Below are 16,760 nucleotides of genomic sequence, written 5' to 3' on the forward strand. Positions count from 1 at the left end.
ATTACCTCTGTATCACATACTTGGACCTTCCCTTTCTCAGTGCATGTAGGTGAATGGAGTTGGTGGCCAGTGTATAAAACACAATGTGATAGCTACATGTGGCTTCCATAATATATTTGAAAACCAGAAATAAACTAGTCCTCTACAGAAGCTATAGACTGTGGCAGAGAGTAGATTTTAGAATATTTTCTCAGGTTTTATTACATTAAAACATAATAGACTATTGTGTGTAAGTAGCAATTACAAACTGTGTGTTTGTCAGCAGGTTGTTCCAAAACAACTTATATTCAAAATAGCTTATTTCCATATATACTCCTAATTATGTATTGGAGATAAACATAAATATTAAGATCGCTATATTGTAAATAGAATAGTAAACCAACAACATATGTCTCAAGAAAGTATTGGAACTGACATATGGTTTATGACTTCATGTGAGCTAAATACATTGTGATTCACTGGAGATTTTGGAAGCCTGTTAAATAAAATGGTTTCCAAATGGGGAGCATTTACCAAATGCATGCAAATAGTCCTCAGAGGAAAAAGAAACAAAGGTGCTAGGACTTAGGGGTATATAATGCAATTTCAAAAGAATATATACTGGCTACCTTTGACTTATAGGTCTCAACAAATTTGCTGATTTTTGTATTTAATAAATTTTAGAGTAATATTTGCATTTTCTACTGATCTTATATGAATACTATTTGTCACATTTCCTTTGATGATCTTCTTAGTGATGACAAAAATATTTAGATTAATGAATGAATGTTTTCTACTATTTTCTGTTTATTGTATCTCAGAGAATTATCCAGTATGCCTTCTGACAGACATTTTCCTTTGCATATTTTGGTCTTCCCTATGAAATTATATGGCACAATTTTTATTAAATGAAATTGAAAGTGAAAACAAATCCCAGATTCTATAGTCAAGTCCAGAGAAAATGACTAGAAATAGAACTTAAATCAAGATCTTTATTCTTTGATATTGCTCAAGATACTTAATTTCACTCAGCCTCAGTTTTCATTTCAACCTTATAGTCACAGAGGAAAGTCAGACTGACTTGTTATTATTCTTTTAAATAAATAAAAATATCACTCTATTGAAACATTAGCAGATGCAATTTACTTTCACCTTCTAAAGTCAGCTGCTGGAAGAAGCTTAGACAGTCGCTGTTTGCCTCATCACCTATGTTAGAATTAATGCCATGAAAGTGTAGAAGTTGGTGATTTATTTCATAATTTTTGTACATGATTTTTCATGGATACTATAAATCTCATACAATAATTTCTTCAGCTGTTAGGAAGTCAAATATATTATCAAAATTATTGAAGTAGCATTAATCCTCAGGTGGATTGGAATTTTTTAAGTATCAAAAAACATACTTTATACTCCAAAAAATAAGCATCTAAATAAGGGCTAAATGTATATGTTTTCTGGTAGGATAAAGTTAGACAACTAACACAGACCACTGTGGTTAAATGATTACACGAATATATTTACTCTTGCTATGCTTGATCCCTCTTTGTATTATTTTTATGTTATTTTATCAGAATTGCACTATTGTATCATTAAGCCTTTTTTAAACTGTGTCATATGGAGAGGTCAGTCACAAAGGGAATTGGAATAAAGAGTATAGCCCCATGATAGAACAAGTGCTTAGTGTGAATAGTCTTTGAGTTCAGACTCTGAAAGAGAGGAATATTGTGGGGGTGGGAGTGTGGGAATTAAGGCAAAAATGAAACAAAAACAAAAAAAATGAAATTTGGTCATGTTCAGGTGTCATTATTGCTCCAAAATTGTTTTTATATAACACTACCCCTTTGTGTAAACTCCTGTCTGACCTTCACTTTAGTCAAATGGCCCTAGGCTGTGTACCAGGTGTATTTTTCTTCTCTGAGAAAATGTAGTATATAACTACTTCACCTTTAACCTATGATCAGTCATTAAATTCTCTGTCACCCAAACACATGACTTCTTTGGAAGAACAGGACCTATACACAATGCTCAGAATAGCTTCCTGAAGCTGAGTAATAAAGTCCGTGTTGTCTACCCCCACCAAGTAATTGTATGTGAAGTGGGAGATATAGAAGAAAAGATGAAGGCAACAAAATAAAACATGAAGAGAGACATATGGGCAGTATTGATATTGATGCATAGGGACCAGAGGAAAGACCACAAAAGCTATCCATTTGGGAAAGAAGCAAGTACATATGCTTTTATACCTCTCCAATCTGCATATTATGACACCTGTCAAATGGTGTGCACACATAAAGGGACTATATGAATGAACTCATACAACCTTAGGTTGAAAATAATAGAGTAGAGATATGTTTAGGCAAGGAGTAAAGTACCATCTCTCTGTGAAATGTGGTCAAAACTTAGGGCTCCTTGGTTTTCTGTTTTAGTTTTTTAACCCAATACAGGTGATCTGTATAGTCTTTGGCAGTTCTAGCATTTCCTTAGGGAAATTGAACTGTAATCTTGCCTTGCACATGAGATTAATCTAAATTTTAAAGTAGTCAAAGCATGCCATTATGACAGTAAAATAATTATAAAATTGTTGAGCAATCAAGCAAGACTGGTTTTTGTTTTCCATTCTCAACTATGCATCTCTGTTACTGGTTAAAATGAAATAAGGACAGATTATAGAAAACTTTTAGCTTTCCAGTTGAGAAAATTATATCATATGCTAGAATTTTTCCAGATTATTTTGGCAAATTACCATATTTTTTTTGTGTGTGTGATCCCTGCTCCAATAATAACACAAAAAGTAATTACAAATTAATATATAATAGGCTTAATTATAGGCAGTTGTGGCTTAATATTATTACATTTTCACTTATTTTTGAGAGAGTCTATTATATAGCCCAGGCTCAAACTAATGATCCTTTTGCCTCCTTAGCCTCTTAGGTCTTAATATAGACATGGACAACCATGCCCCTATTTTGCTACTTATTTATAAGTATTACCATTCATAGTCGATATTTGTGTGATTTGGTACATTTTATAAAGTATTATGTTTATAGTAATCAGTAAGAAGAATAAACTAGCATACATATGTATATAATCATGATCTATACATTTTTCCTAATTCTTGGATACATCAAAGCTATTTGGTATATCTGTAAGTGTTTTCTAATTGTCAATCTCCAAAATAAAAATCTACTAAAGGAAGTCAATCCATGTAGTTCAAACTTATGATATTCAAGGGTAGAATATAATTCACACTAGTAGTGTTTTTATCTTAAGTCAACAGTAAAATAGTACACATTTTCCTTAGTTTGAAAATGATCAATCCGTTTTATAAGAACTAAATAAATCCCTGACTTTTAAACATGATTTTTAAAATATGTTTCCTTTTTCTTTGTGAGTATGTGCCTGTGGACACAGAATTTTTCCTGGAGGCTAAAAGAGGGGTGTTGGATTCTGTGGGGTTGGCATTACAGACAGTTGTGAGTTCATTGATATGGGTGTGGTCTTCTGAAGAGAAGCAAGTAATCCTAATCACTGAGCCATCTCTCTAGCCCCTATAGCATGATTTTTTTAGATTACAATAAATTAATATTTGACTCTTTGCTTTCCTAAGTCTAACCCCTCCCTGTTCTCCCTCAAATTCATGGCCTCTGTTTTTCAATTATTATTATTATTATTGAGTGTGTGTGTGTGTCCCTAAATATAACCGGCTCAGTATGTGTAATTTTACTTGCATGGATGTTTTCATGAATATTTTAAAGAACTCTATGACATAAGAGTTCTTTAACCATATATGGTTAAAATGATAATATAGTTAATTAATATAATTTAAAGTGCACTTGAAATTTTTAGTGCACAAAGTATTTTGATAACTTCTCTTGCCTTTTCCTTTCTCTCTAATTATTTCATTAAATCTTAATAGTATTTTCTATTTTCTGAAAGCCATGTTGCCAGCTACATTCCAAGGACAGTAGTTTGGTTGTTTTATTTGGGGTTTTGTTGTTGTTTGGGTTTTATTTGTTGTTTGTATGAGACAAACACTCTCCATGCAAGACAGACTGGTCCTGAGCCAACAGCAAGCTTTCCCCTTTCACCTCCAAGTGCTGGGATTCAGCTGTGCACAATCACACACAAAGCCCTGGCAGGTTTAATGAAGTTTTCAAAGTCCATTTAGAACATAAATAATATGTATAATAACAAATACCATTGGATAGAAAAATTAATCTTTAAATCATATTTGTGGTACATGCATATGTATCTGTATGTATGTATGTTGTATACAACACACACACACACACACAAACAACACACACACACACATACACACACATATATGTATATCTCAGCATTTATCTCCCTAACTATATACACAAGAAATTTCATGCTCAAGAAGCACTACCTAGCTAGCTTGAAACATAAAAAGCTGTGATCCCAGCACTTAACACAACTCTTAGTTTATGCTGGGTTTCAGACATTTTTGCAGAGGATCCTAAAGGCATCTCTTGGTTGTGAGTTTCTTCCTTCTGTTCAGCACACCCTTTTCCAGTCTGAATTGAAACAGATTTCCCATCTAGTTTCTTGTTTGTAGCTCACAGTGCCTGGATGCATGCCATCCATTCACTGAACGCTGGCTTTATGAGATGTTGTTAATTCTTAATTCTTTGTGGACTTAATCACATCCAGAGCAGAAGCCCACTCCACCTCTGAGCCATGACATTTTGAGGAAGCCAAATTGAGGTTTTATGAGACGCTCTGCTTTTAATTGAATGAAAACTTCAGCAGCTGTTTAGCTGGTTAATACTTCCCGTAAATTTTACATTTTGTGTCTTTGCCAACTTTGGAAACTACTTTCAGGAAGAATCAGCAAACATTCTTTAGCAGAGTAATCCTGTCCTACTGGCATGTAAAGAGGCTGCTGCCAGGAGCTCGATACATGCCTTCACTCATCAACAGTCCATCAGTCAATCATCCAAGAACACGGGAAATGGTCTTAGAGATACACATTTGATTGATGCTGCCAATCGTTCATCTGGCACAAAATGTGCCAGTGACTTTGACATTTTAGTTTCTGGTACTCCCTTGTGATTTGCTATAGATGTTCCCATGTCATGAAAAATCACAAGACAGATACTTTGTTTTTGTTTAAAAATCACATTTGAAGGGCAGCTTCTTGGTTTTGGGAGGTTCCATTAACATAAGTTATTATCACAGGCATTGATTCAGTTCTCTCAAATGTTAGTTGATACCCTGTAGAATAATCTGTTCTTGCTGTTTCTTCCCTTCTGTGAATAGGGATTAACAATCCATGGGCCATTTGTCAAGTCTGTTGTATAACAGACTTAATATTGTACAGTGTTCAAAGAAGTTTGCAGATACCCATTTTTATTTCAAATATGATAACTCAAGCTTAAATATTTGCCAGGTTAAGAAATTCAGAATGGCATGTGTTTCATTTAGTGGTGTGCTGTATTTTACTTTACACCCAATACCTGTTGTTCAATGCATATAATTGACAAGAATAAGTCATTTAAATGGCTTTTGAAAGCCCAAGCAAATGCACTACCACTGATTTCAAATGATCTTTGTGCTTACAATTACTAAGTGATGTGAACAAGCAATGCTAGGATGCTCATTGTCAAAACCCTCAAGTACTCAAGTCCCTGAATTCTTCTTTGGTGTCTTCTAATCATACTTTTCTCCATCCCTATGAACAGTTACTCCACCCTGGGTGTACTTTTTGAGTAGTGAAAACTTTCTTTGGCTTCTCCTCCTCCTACAGATGAGAAAGCCTGATTTCAATGTGTAATTAACTTTAATTTTTTCAATGCAATAGTGAACCCACCTCAAATTTCATGATATGCTTTATCTGGGGGACTGTGTCATTACCCTTTGTGATAATTATTCATTTAAATATAACACTTATATCACAGATAAAAATGTTTTCTGGCATTAAATGAAGCTTGCAAGTTTGTTTAGGGATTCTCTGAAATTTCCACTTCACGGCCCTCGGGAGACCTGTCAAATAAATAGCAGATGTAGAGATTACCAGTTACAGTTGCATGCTTTACAAAACCAGATACTCGGCCAGGGATTTCCCACTGGGTCCCTTATTATTAGAAAGAAGCAAAGATCTCCCAGCCACAAACCAGAAATTCATCCAGAGACTGTATTCTTCATATCTTTTGAATGTACCTTTGCCAATTTTTATCAGGAAAATTTGGTCAAGATGGGAGGAAACATGTCTTTAAGAGAAGGTAGTCAGTTTGTCTCTGAGACAACCAGCTTCATTGCATTATTGTCTTCCCTTGTAGAGCTGTAAAGGACAGGAAGTTTTAAATTGGCAGTAACTTTGCTGTATGTACTCATGGCCTTGAGTGTTCTGCATTCATTCATGGACTTCTCAAGGAAAACAGACTAAAGACCACATCTGATTGTACCTTGCCAGCTCAGCTCCTCGGGAAACAACAAAAATGCCAAGAGGAAAGAATGACTTCATCCTATTGAGAGAAAAAAATGATTAGGCTAAAGGCTATTAGGTGTTCATTGGAAGGATAAAATGGAAGGATTCCATAGATTTTCAACAAAGCTTGAAGTTTCAGATATGCCCAAATGTATTTTCCATTGTATTAAAAGGATTTTAATTTGTGAGTGACTTTTTACCTATAATACCCAAAAGCAAAGTGTATGCAAAGGTTATCTTTCCATTGATTTTTTAGATGTTGAATATAATAAACGTGATCAAAGAATAAGTTGTGGAAAATCACAGTATAGAAGATGACAATCCCAAGGAGCAAAGAACTGTTTTATTAATTATTATGATAAATTTTAGAAAATTAATATTCAAAGAGTGATGAAGTATTTAATGTTTAATATTAAAAGGAAATAGATTTAATACCCAAAGAAAAGTGAATAATATCTTCCCTGTCTATGTTATATGTTGACTTTAAATAGTGTGATGTAACATGAAAAAATAATGAACAATAACCACTCAGCTTAATATCTTCTACTGGTCTACTCCATGTCATATGCTTTGCAAAGTGATTAGCCTGCTTTAGGACTTCAACTTTGGATACAACTAAATGACATATATAGTATTATTGCCCATTTCTGTGCACACAAATACTGTGACTAATTTCCTCAAAATAGTAAAGTTATTCATTACTCAAATGGGGATTGCAGCCCAGGGTAAACTGTCTCCACAGCTCATGAATCCCATTATTTTGGGTGTTAACTTTGTTTTAAATTACTGATGTTTTTAAGTTACTGGGTTACTTAAAAAGAATTTGAATGAGCAAGAAATAGACATATTTTATCTCATCATTCTTGGTCATTTGCTTAAATATATTACTGAGATTGCCTCCTGCAGCTAACATGATTTCATGTATCCAGTGCTTTTGCATGTTGAGCAGCTGTTTTCTTCTTTGGTCTTCATTGTGTACCTGAGAATTGCCTGTTTGCCCTGAGCTTCTCATGAAACTATAACTTACTTGCCAAGGTCTGCATCTGTGGGAAATACCAAGTGACCCTGAAGGGCAAGAAGCATAAAAAGGGCAGAATATTCCTTTGATGCTGTCCCATACTCTTGGAGGTGAGCAGGCAAGCCCTTTGTACAGTGTTTCTCTCCATGATTGTTGGTTCCCCCATCTCTTCAGCCCTTTGAGTTTTTTGTGATAACCTTCCATCTCTTTCCCTGCTGAAAATGTGATAGTAATTTCCTATTCTGGATTATGTAAACAGTCACTGTTTACCTCCATGGTCCCTCCATAATTTCAATTGAAGCCCCAATGCAAATTTCTTGTATTTAAAATAACTAGAAGGATTTTTTAGTCCTCAGTTACATCCTGGACTTATACAGTCATGTTTTTTTCATATGAAGGCTGTGATTACATGGATCCACGTAGTAGGCCATTTCTGTTCTTGGACTGGAAAAGAATGAATGAAACTTAGAAAAATTAATTCACCTGCATTCAGTCAGGGACATTGTTTTCTGGTAGGAGTGTTAGCCAACTGTGTGGAATCCAGATTGAATTAATCATATCTAAGAAGTACACTTGAGCTTATAGCTGTCACCTGCCTTCCATGTAGAATACATATAACATTATTCCCTTTCATGGGGACCCCAAGGAGTCTGTTGACTGACTGTAGTTTAGCTCATTAGAGTTTTCCCTAAGTGAAATGCATTTAACATCACTTTATGGCCATTACTGTGGTCAGGATTGCATAGTCAAGGCTATTTTGTTTTAGAAAAATATCAGTTTGTATTGTTGTACCTGCAGTGTGTTCACCAGTAACCCATAAAGTAAAAGTCTTTGATGATATCATGACTGTTAATATTTTTGGAACCCTTATGCCAGTCATATGACATACATTTATAGTCATTCTAGTTATTGGAAAAAGTGTATTAGGTAGATCTTTCCTTTAAGCAAATAAAGAAAAGAAATAAACAGGAATAATAACAAAATAAACCAATACTCTGTGTCCTAAGATATCAAAAATCTATTAAGTTAGCAATTTGTTGATTGGTTACCTGATCTGGACACACATCAATCAAGTTCATATTTACTCCATCTCACCCAGACATGGAAGTGACTATTTGGGGGGATCACATGGCTTTTAGCAACTTATATCATGAAGGGTTGATCAGATCCATATGATGTTCACTAGCCTTTCAAATACCCCAGTTGTTCACATGGCAGCTAAGTGTCCCATGAGTTGTGAACAAAAGTCACACATTCCATTATGTATATGACAGTCACATTAGACTAAACCAGTCAAGTGTCCAACCCAAATTCAGTGTTGGAGAAACAAACTCCATGGAGTGAACATTGTGATTATCATTACAGTCCTCCACATAGAAGATAGACATCTTGACCATTATTTCATTTAAACCAAAGCAAACAGTAAACTAGAGAACTCTTTTGAGGGGGGGACATACAGGAAGAAAAATTTATATGTGATAATGGAAGAATTATAAACATGGCCTTAGCTTCAAAATGAGCATGAAAAAAAGGACAACAAAAACAGACATTTGGTATCTGTCAACAGAGAAATGAATGAATGGAGAGCCAGTTTCTAACCAGGGATTGGTCTAAGATAAAGGTCAACTTGCTCTTTCAGCTCTTGATTGGGAACTGATGGGATTTGAAACATAGGTTTTACTACATAAAGTAAACCTATGATAATTATTGTATTTAGAATGTCTCAGAAGGCCCACATGCATCAGATTTCAGCAGCTGGAGCAGCTGAATTAGCTATCCTGCTTCACTCTCCGGGAGGACCCAGGAGATGCTGTAGGGTCAGCATCCTTAGAAACAAGTCTAGTAAGAAAAATTCCATTCAAGTGAAGCAACTGTCTTGTGTATGCATCTACTTCTGTGTCTCCTGCTCATCACAATATATTCATTAGGCAAGTGTTCCAAGATGTGCAAGTTAGTTTATTTCTTAAACTGTAATATGTTTCCTAGCAACTACTGAAATACATCTTTGTTAATTTTTTTTCAGAAAAGGCAAGATAAATCACATTAACTTAGTACACATCTGCTTCCTTCTGAGAATGCGCATGTTCTCATGGAGCGAGTCTGCTGTGCACTGTGCATGGAGGCAGTCATACTCCACCAGCTTTTGGCTGGATGTCATTGTTAAGGATGCTGGCACTCAAAAATGCACTAGTTATTTACCATCATTGAAAGACTAAATAATCTATGATCATCTGATGATCTTTTCTCAATGTGAGCCAATTGGGTTTGGAATTTGAGGTGAACAACACATGATTTCTAACGGAACTAAGTGATCTCTTTGTTTTGAAAATGTTAGAAGTATTGTGGCAGGTCTTGAATTTAGCATCTTTTTGAAGTAACATTTGTCAAATGCATTTAATGCATTCATAGCTACAGGGTTTTTCTACCTGTTCTGGCTCCTTGATAAGTCAGGGCTTGACCAAGCCCTCCATAGTTATCTTTAGAGCCTGATGACAGTCATCTCCCTCCAATCATGGTGATTACTCACAGAAACCTCATCAGCTAGAGGACATGTTTATTGACAGTTGCAAGTTTCTGATGCTTGCAAACACTAGGATCCTGGAATAATCAACAAATTGTAACCATTGTTAATAAAAGTACATTAGACTCCGAAAATTATGTTCTTATTAGGAAGTGCAGTTTAGAATTGACATAGGAAAAATGTTTTACAAGGTATAACTAAAAAGTCCTTAACCTTAGAGTTAACTTGGAGCATCCATTATCATCAGCCATGAGCTCTTTGGAAGTGATGGGGTTAAAATCATACATTGTTGAGAATATTATTTTGCATACAAAGAAACACAAGGCCATGTAGCTTGACACATTAACATTGGTCTTTAATTGTACATGCAAATGAAGATGGTATCGTGCCAGTGAAAGTGTGGAGGTGTTAGAAAAGGGAGGGACAGTGTCATAGCTGGCTTGCTGCTGACTAACATGAAAGCTCCCCAAACTGATCCAGTCATCTTTGATTCCCTAAAAACATAGGCTCAGAGAAGGAAGAAGTGGATCAGGACCTACAGAGTGACTGACACAGGGGGAATAAAAGCTCGCCTTTGGAGGCATGTCCTTATGACTTAAGAGGAGCTGCAGCAGTTGGATCAAAGCGCTCTCTCTCTCTCTCTCTCTCTCTCTCTCTCTCTCTCTCTCTCTCTCTCTCTCTCTCTCTCTCTCTCTCTCTGAGTTCTTTTGTCATTGAACTTGAAGCAAAAGTCTCTGGTCATTGGAACCTGAAAGTGTTTCCTAGTTCAGTCTGGAGTTATAATTACCTATCCTTCCAGAAGATTCCAGACCATCGTCTTTGGATAATTTTACAATTCTGTAGTGTTCAGTCTTTGAACAGAGAACAGATGGTTACAAAGCTCTACCCTTTCCAAGGCCAATTCTTGAGATGACTTTAGCTGCTGTCACAAGGTCACCCAAGAGCATGCTGATTCTGTTTTGAACCCTTAATTAATCCCTGATATCTGCTCCTCTACTTGGTGCATATTCTGCATCGTTGGTGGTTATTTTCTTTGACGTTTGCAGTTCTGGTGTGTCCAGACTTTCTTACACTCCTATGGAGGATCTTCATATTTTTGAGTAACATGCCAGCACTGCTCCCACCACTGTCCATTACTGATTCTAGGTATCATGGCCAGTGGCCTCAATCTAAAACTCTTTGTACCTGTGCTTCTCTACGTGGGAATAGTGCATGAGGTGTCATGTTTATGCTTGGAATGCAGAAACATACCATGCTTCTTCTAGGAATCTAAACAATGGTTTAAACTGATCTTTGTTAGTTTTATTTTGCTAATTTTCTTTCATATCATTGAGACAATGTTTTAAAGTCAGTTTTGAATAATAAGCAAACCACTACACTTGAGTGTGTATGGTGACAAGTGTATGTATGTGTTCAAGTCTGTGTGCACATGTATGTGTGCAGATGTTGATGTCAACAGTCATCTTCTGTCATTATCCCTCTTGGAGCCTTGTGAAAGGATCTTTCACTAAACCTGGAACACTCTCAGATGGCTGCACTGGCTGACCTGTGAGCCCCCAGAGTCCTTTTATCTCTGATCATCCTGTGCTGAGGTTGCAGACCAGTACTGTTATGTCTAGCTTTTGCATGTGTGCTGGCAATGCAAACTTAGGTCCTTATGCTTGCTATGCAAGCATCCTGCGCACTGAGCTATCTCTCCTGCTCCAAGACAACCAACTATAAAGAAATATGTAGAGGGTTGTGTTTGAATTTGTATGTGAAAATATTTTTCCTTGGGATGTATTAAGTATGAGCAGAGAATAACTTCAGAATCAAGGTAGTGTGTGAAAATAAATTATTTTGTTTGTTAAGAATATAATTAAAATAAGCAAGTTGTTTTAGTACTAACATGTGTAGTGGCTTAAAATAATTTTGGAAAGCTTTAAAATAAAAATTTGAAAGCATTGTATAACTGTAGAATAGATTTTAAAAAGTAAATCATGGATACCACATCCCAGTAATTATAATAGTGATACTTCATATTGCGTGATCAACTTTGCTTTTACAGATGTTTCCCATTACAGTTAATCCTCTCTGTGAGATAGGCAGGGCAGATAAGAATCTGATCCCAGCATTTTCGAGAAGGAAAATCTAGCCCCAGTAGTAAGTGGTGGGACTGGGAGAGCTGCCGAGTGCCGAGCAGACTCCAGGCTCCAAACTTTCTATTCCTAAACCCTTCAGTAATTTAACTTTATTGAGAAGAGCAGTGGCCTGAAGAGGAGAGGTTAAGACATTGGGGAAATTACATATCAGTTTATGTCAGCTTCCCTGTCTTGGAAAAATATTTATTGCTTGTATTTTCTGTGTTTTAAAAAATGTTTTAGTCTATATTGCATGTATTTCTCAAGAAAGTGCTTCAACACAGGACAAAGTTCATAAAGAAAGATACTCTTTACAAAATAATTTGGAGACTAGAACCTGCATGTGTATAAGCACAGTATGACATATGGTGATAAGCTTGTGTCATTTTGTATTTTTTTCATTGTCATTTTTATTTTCCACTTTACTTCATGACGTCTGACAATTTGTTAGGCATTCATACAATATATCCTTAGCAATTTAGCAATTGTGGTCCATTTAAAATGAAGGGATTTTAAGATGAAATTTGGAGGATTTTAAGGTGGAAGTTAATATGATGACATTTGAAGTCTTGGTGCTATGTTGTGGTTCTGTGGCTCTCTAATTCATTATATGAGCTGTTTGGCTTTGCAGTGTGACAAAACCCTCAGACACATCTGTTGGCTGGTTGTCTTACAGGCATGTTCATCTAGCTCCACCCAGTGGTTCTATGTAGCTATAGCATCTGGAAAAGAGAAAGGGGAGGCAGATACATTATGTATAACTTGAAAAAAATTGTATTCGTTAAGGTGACCTTTAAAAAGACACAGAGGCCAGAAGTCACCATGTAAAATGCTTATATATAAATACGCATGTATGTGTGTATATATGTCTGTATTTATGTATATGTGTCTGTATATACATATATTTATATATAATATTTGCATGTATGTGTTTAATATATATGTGTGCATACCCACATGTCTACATATATATTATATATATATATATATATATATATATATATATATATATAATATATATATATATATATACATACATATATGTGTATGTATATGTAAAATATTTCAAACAGTTTTGGGGGTTTTGTTTGTTTGTTTGTTTGTTTGTTTGCTCATTTAGAATCCAGGCAGCAAGAGATAAACAAAAATAGCAAGAAATTGTGTGTTTTAAAGTCTCGTTTGCCCTGGAAATTTCACTGCTGTTTCCTTCCTATTAGCACAAGATGGACAGGAGTATTCCTGGGCTGTTGAGTTTTTAGTTCTCTTACTTTCACTGTGGTTTTTAACACAACAGGCAGAATGCTATCTCTCAATTGCTAACTTCAATAATTTTAAGACTAAGCAAATGTAAAGTATGATTTTCCCAGGTGCTGATTAATAATAAAGAAATTAAGAATTAAAAGAAAAAAGGCAGGAGAATATAGAAAAGGAAAGAATGCTATTTTTTTTTCTCTTAAGAAAATTTACCAAATGTATCACTAATTATATGAAGGGCTTAAAACAGGAATGGATGATTTGCAAAGAACATTTGCATTCGTCCCGTTGTGGCTTTGTGTTTTATTGGTGGACATGAGAGAAGTTAGGGGCGTTACTAAAGAGGCTATGGATACAAAAACCCATGTGCCTTGTGTGTTGAAAGGAGCTTAGCTGTTTAAACAATTTGGTTCTAATTTGTAAGTAGTATTTATCCATGCCAGTATTTGTAAACAGTGGCCCACTTTAGAACCAGGAAGGTGCCTCCTTAAGACTGTTTGCTCTCTCCACCATCCACAGCATGTGAGACAGTAGATTTTGGTGAATCCAGACAGTGTGAACCTATAAAAGTTCATGATGGTCTAGGCTCTACACTTGCGAAGTATTGGCTTGTGCTAAAGGGGTTCCAGCAATCAATTTGTTACTAATTGTTACAGTGAGATATTAAATACTCAAACCAGAAGACTGGAAATCTGACTTAGCCATATTTAGCATAGTAGCTTTGGGTTTCATTATTTCTCAAGCATATTTTCTAGCATGTCATTTGATCTTTGGAGTATAAATTACCAATTTTCACCTTTAATGTAGCTCTATTATTTGTATCAATTTATGAAAAAAGCACAAAATTAAGATTTTATTTTTTATTACTTTCTCAAACATTTCCTCTCCACCAGTTTCTCCTCCTATTTTTCCTCCCAGTCCCCTTTCCCCCAGATCCACCCCTCCTCCATTTCGTTTCAAAAAAAGAGTAAAGAAAAAGGAGCAGGCCCCTCAGGGATATCACCCAAACACAGCATAACAAATAACAATAAAACTAGGCACAAGCACTCACAGCAAGGCAGGCTGAGGCAACCCAGTAGAAAGAAAAGGGTCCAAAGTTCAAATAAAAGAGTCAGAGACACCCACACTTATACTGTCAGCAGTCCCACAAGAACACCGAGCTATACAACCATAACATATACAGAGGACCTAGCTCAGATCCATACAGGTTACATGATTGTCACTTCAGTCTCTGTGAGTCCTTAATGTGTCCTGCTTATTTGATTCTGTGAGTCATGTTCTTCTGTTGTCCTCAGCCCCTCTGGCTCCAACAGTCCTTCCTTCTCCATCTTCTACATGATTCCCCTGGTTCTGCCTGGTATTTGGTTGTGGGTCTCTGCATCTGTACCCATTGGTTGCTGGATGAAGCCCCTCTGATGACAACTGGTTTAGACACCAGTCTATGGGTGCAGCAGACTCTCATCAGAAATCAAAAAATAAGTTTCTTAAAACCTCAAATTGTTTCATTTTATTGTCCTAAGATAAAATAGAATCTACAAGTTTTTGTTCTGTTGTTAAAAATATATTTTTGTTACATATATGTAGATTGTTTTTGCCTTGTTAAACATTTGCAAACCATGAATGTGTATTCTTCTCAGTGTTCTCTTTACTCACCAAGATATAGTAACAGCCAAGGAGCCTTTTCCCTATTTTTTTGAGATGGCTGTCTCACGTAGTGGAAATAGCTGGAGGAGATTAGAGTTCAGGACATGTCATTAGTGACGTATTCCTTTGTGTGCACCAAGAGCACAAATTATGAGCCAGGGGCCTTTTTTCTGTATAGTATTTAACTACTATCAGCTTGGGAAAACATCTCACCCTTGAAGACTCGGCATCTTTTTCTTTATAAGGGAATTATGACACTTTCAGGGAACTTCTTTCTAGGACTGGATGAGTTAAACACTGTGAAATAGTGAGAGGAGAACCTTGTTTGCAACACGGTGTTATGAAGAACTCTATTCACCCTCATCAGGTTGCTGGTAGCAATGGAAGTGCATTGGGAATGAATTAAATGATTGTGCTGGGTAATTATAACATCCACCGCCTTTTCTAAAAATAATTAAAAGAATGCTCTCTGTAGGAGGAAAGATCATCTGTCAGAGCCCATGGGTCAGAAGCAGTGTAGACGGTTCTTCATTGAGTATTTGATTTCTGCCACGCTGTTTTGATTGATTATCCACACTGACCGTGAAATTGCTCAGGATGATTGGGACGCTTAGGTTAGGGGAGGAAATGCTGACTAAGTTGCTAAAGGGTTCAGCACATTTGAAATAGTAACAAAGGCTAGAGAGTGGAAAACATCGCTCCAAATGAACGTCAGAACACCGAATGAGAATGCGGGAGAGGTAAACTGGATAGGGGGCAGGGCTGAGGTACCATGGGCAAGCAGAAGGGGATGGGGTCCAGGCAGTCATTATCTGAGAGACATTTACACGGTTTGCAAAATCTGCTCACTTACCATTTCCTTCTCCCTGACCCTCCTCAAGGACAAACTATGGACATTAGCATTTATGCTGTGGCCACAATGGCAAACACAGCACTTCCCCATAAATACTGGCTGACTTCATCTGGTGGTGGATGGGACAGTTTATGTCTGGCCTGTTATTTTCTGTATAAGGAAACTACATATGAAAAAATTTCAGACTGTACTATAGTTAGTATGTACACCCTCCCCCTCCTTTCATATCAGTTTACGTATATGTCTCTTTCTGTTCAAATAAAAATTTCCAATGTCCGGTATGAAAACAGAGAGACACCAGGAGATTCCGAAGTGACAAATCATGCTGTAATTTTAAAATGATAAATGCAGTTGTAAGTAAAAATATCCACCTAATTTCTGCTCCATGACATCTAAGACTTGAGCTGATTATGTGTTTGATGTCTGTCCACCACAGAAGTTCTGGGCATGAAAGACTAGTTTGCTGTTCATATGACTCTTTTAACCTGGGTCTATGGTAAAAGTCACCACTGTAGGCTGCAAAGGTGTAACATTTCAGGGAGGAAGTCATGCTGGGGGGGGTGTGAGCTGGGGGATATGAGCGGGGTGGGAGGAGGTGAGGTGGACAGGAGGAGGTATGGGAGGGAGAACTGTTGTTGAAATGTAAAAAGAAAGTAAAAATAAAAATAATGTCTTAAGATTAGTATGGTGATAAAAGAAAGTGGTACTTATAAATGTGAGTCTCATTATTTTCTTTTAAAGTTATAATCACACATGTAAAGCAACTAACAGCACTCATGGTGTATGCCAAACTTATATTGATAGGCAGTCAGATAATATATTTTTAAACATTAGAAATGAGTCAGTGTGCATTTTGGGTTCTGTTTTGATCTCAAGTGGTTCAGACTGGCTTTGAACTCTCTAAATAGCTGAGGCTG

The sequence above is a fragment of the Cricetulus griseus genome, assembly GCF_003668045.3.
Source record: "Cricetulus griseus strain 17A/GY chromosome 1 unlocalized genomic scaffold, alternate assembly CriGri-PICRH-1.0 chr1_0, whole genome shotgun sequence".
Taxonomy (NCBI): Eukaryota; Metazoa; Chordata; class Mammalia; order Rodentia; family Cricetidae; genus Cricetulus; species Cricetulus griseus.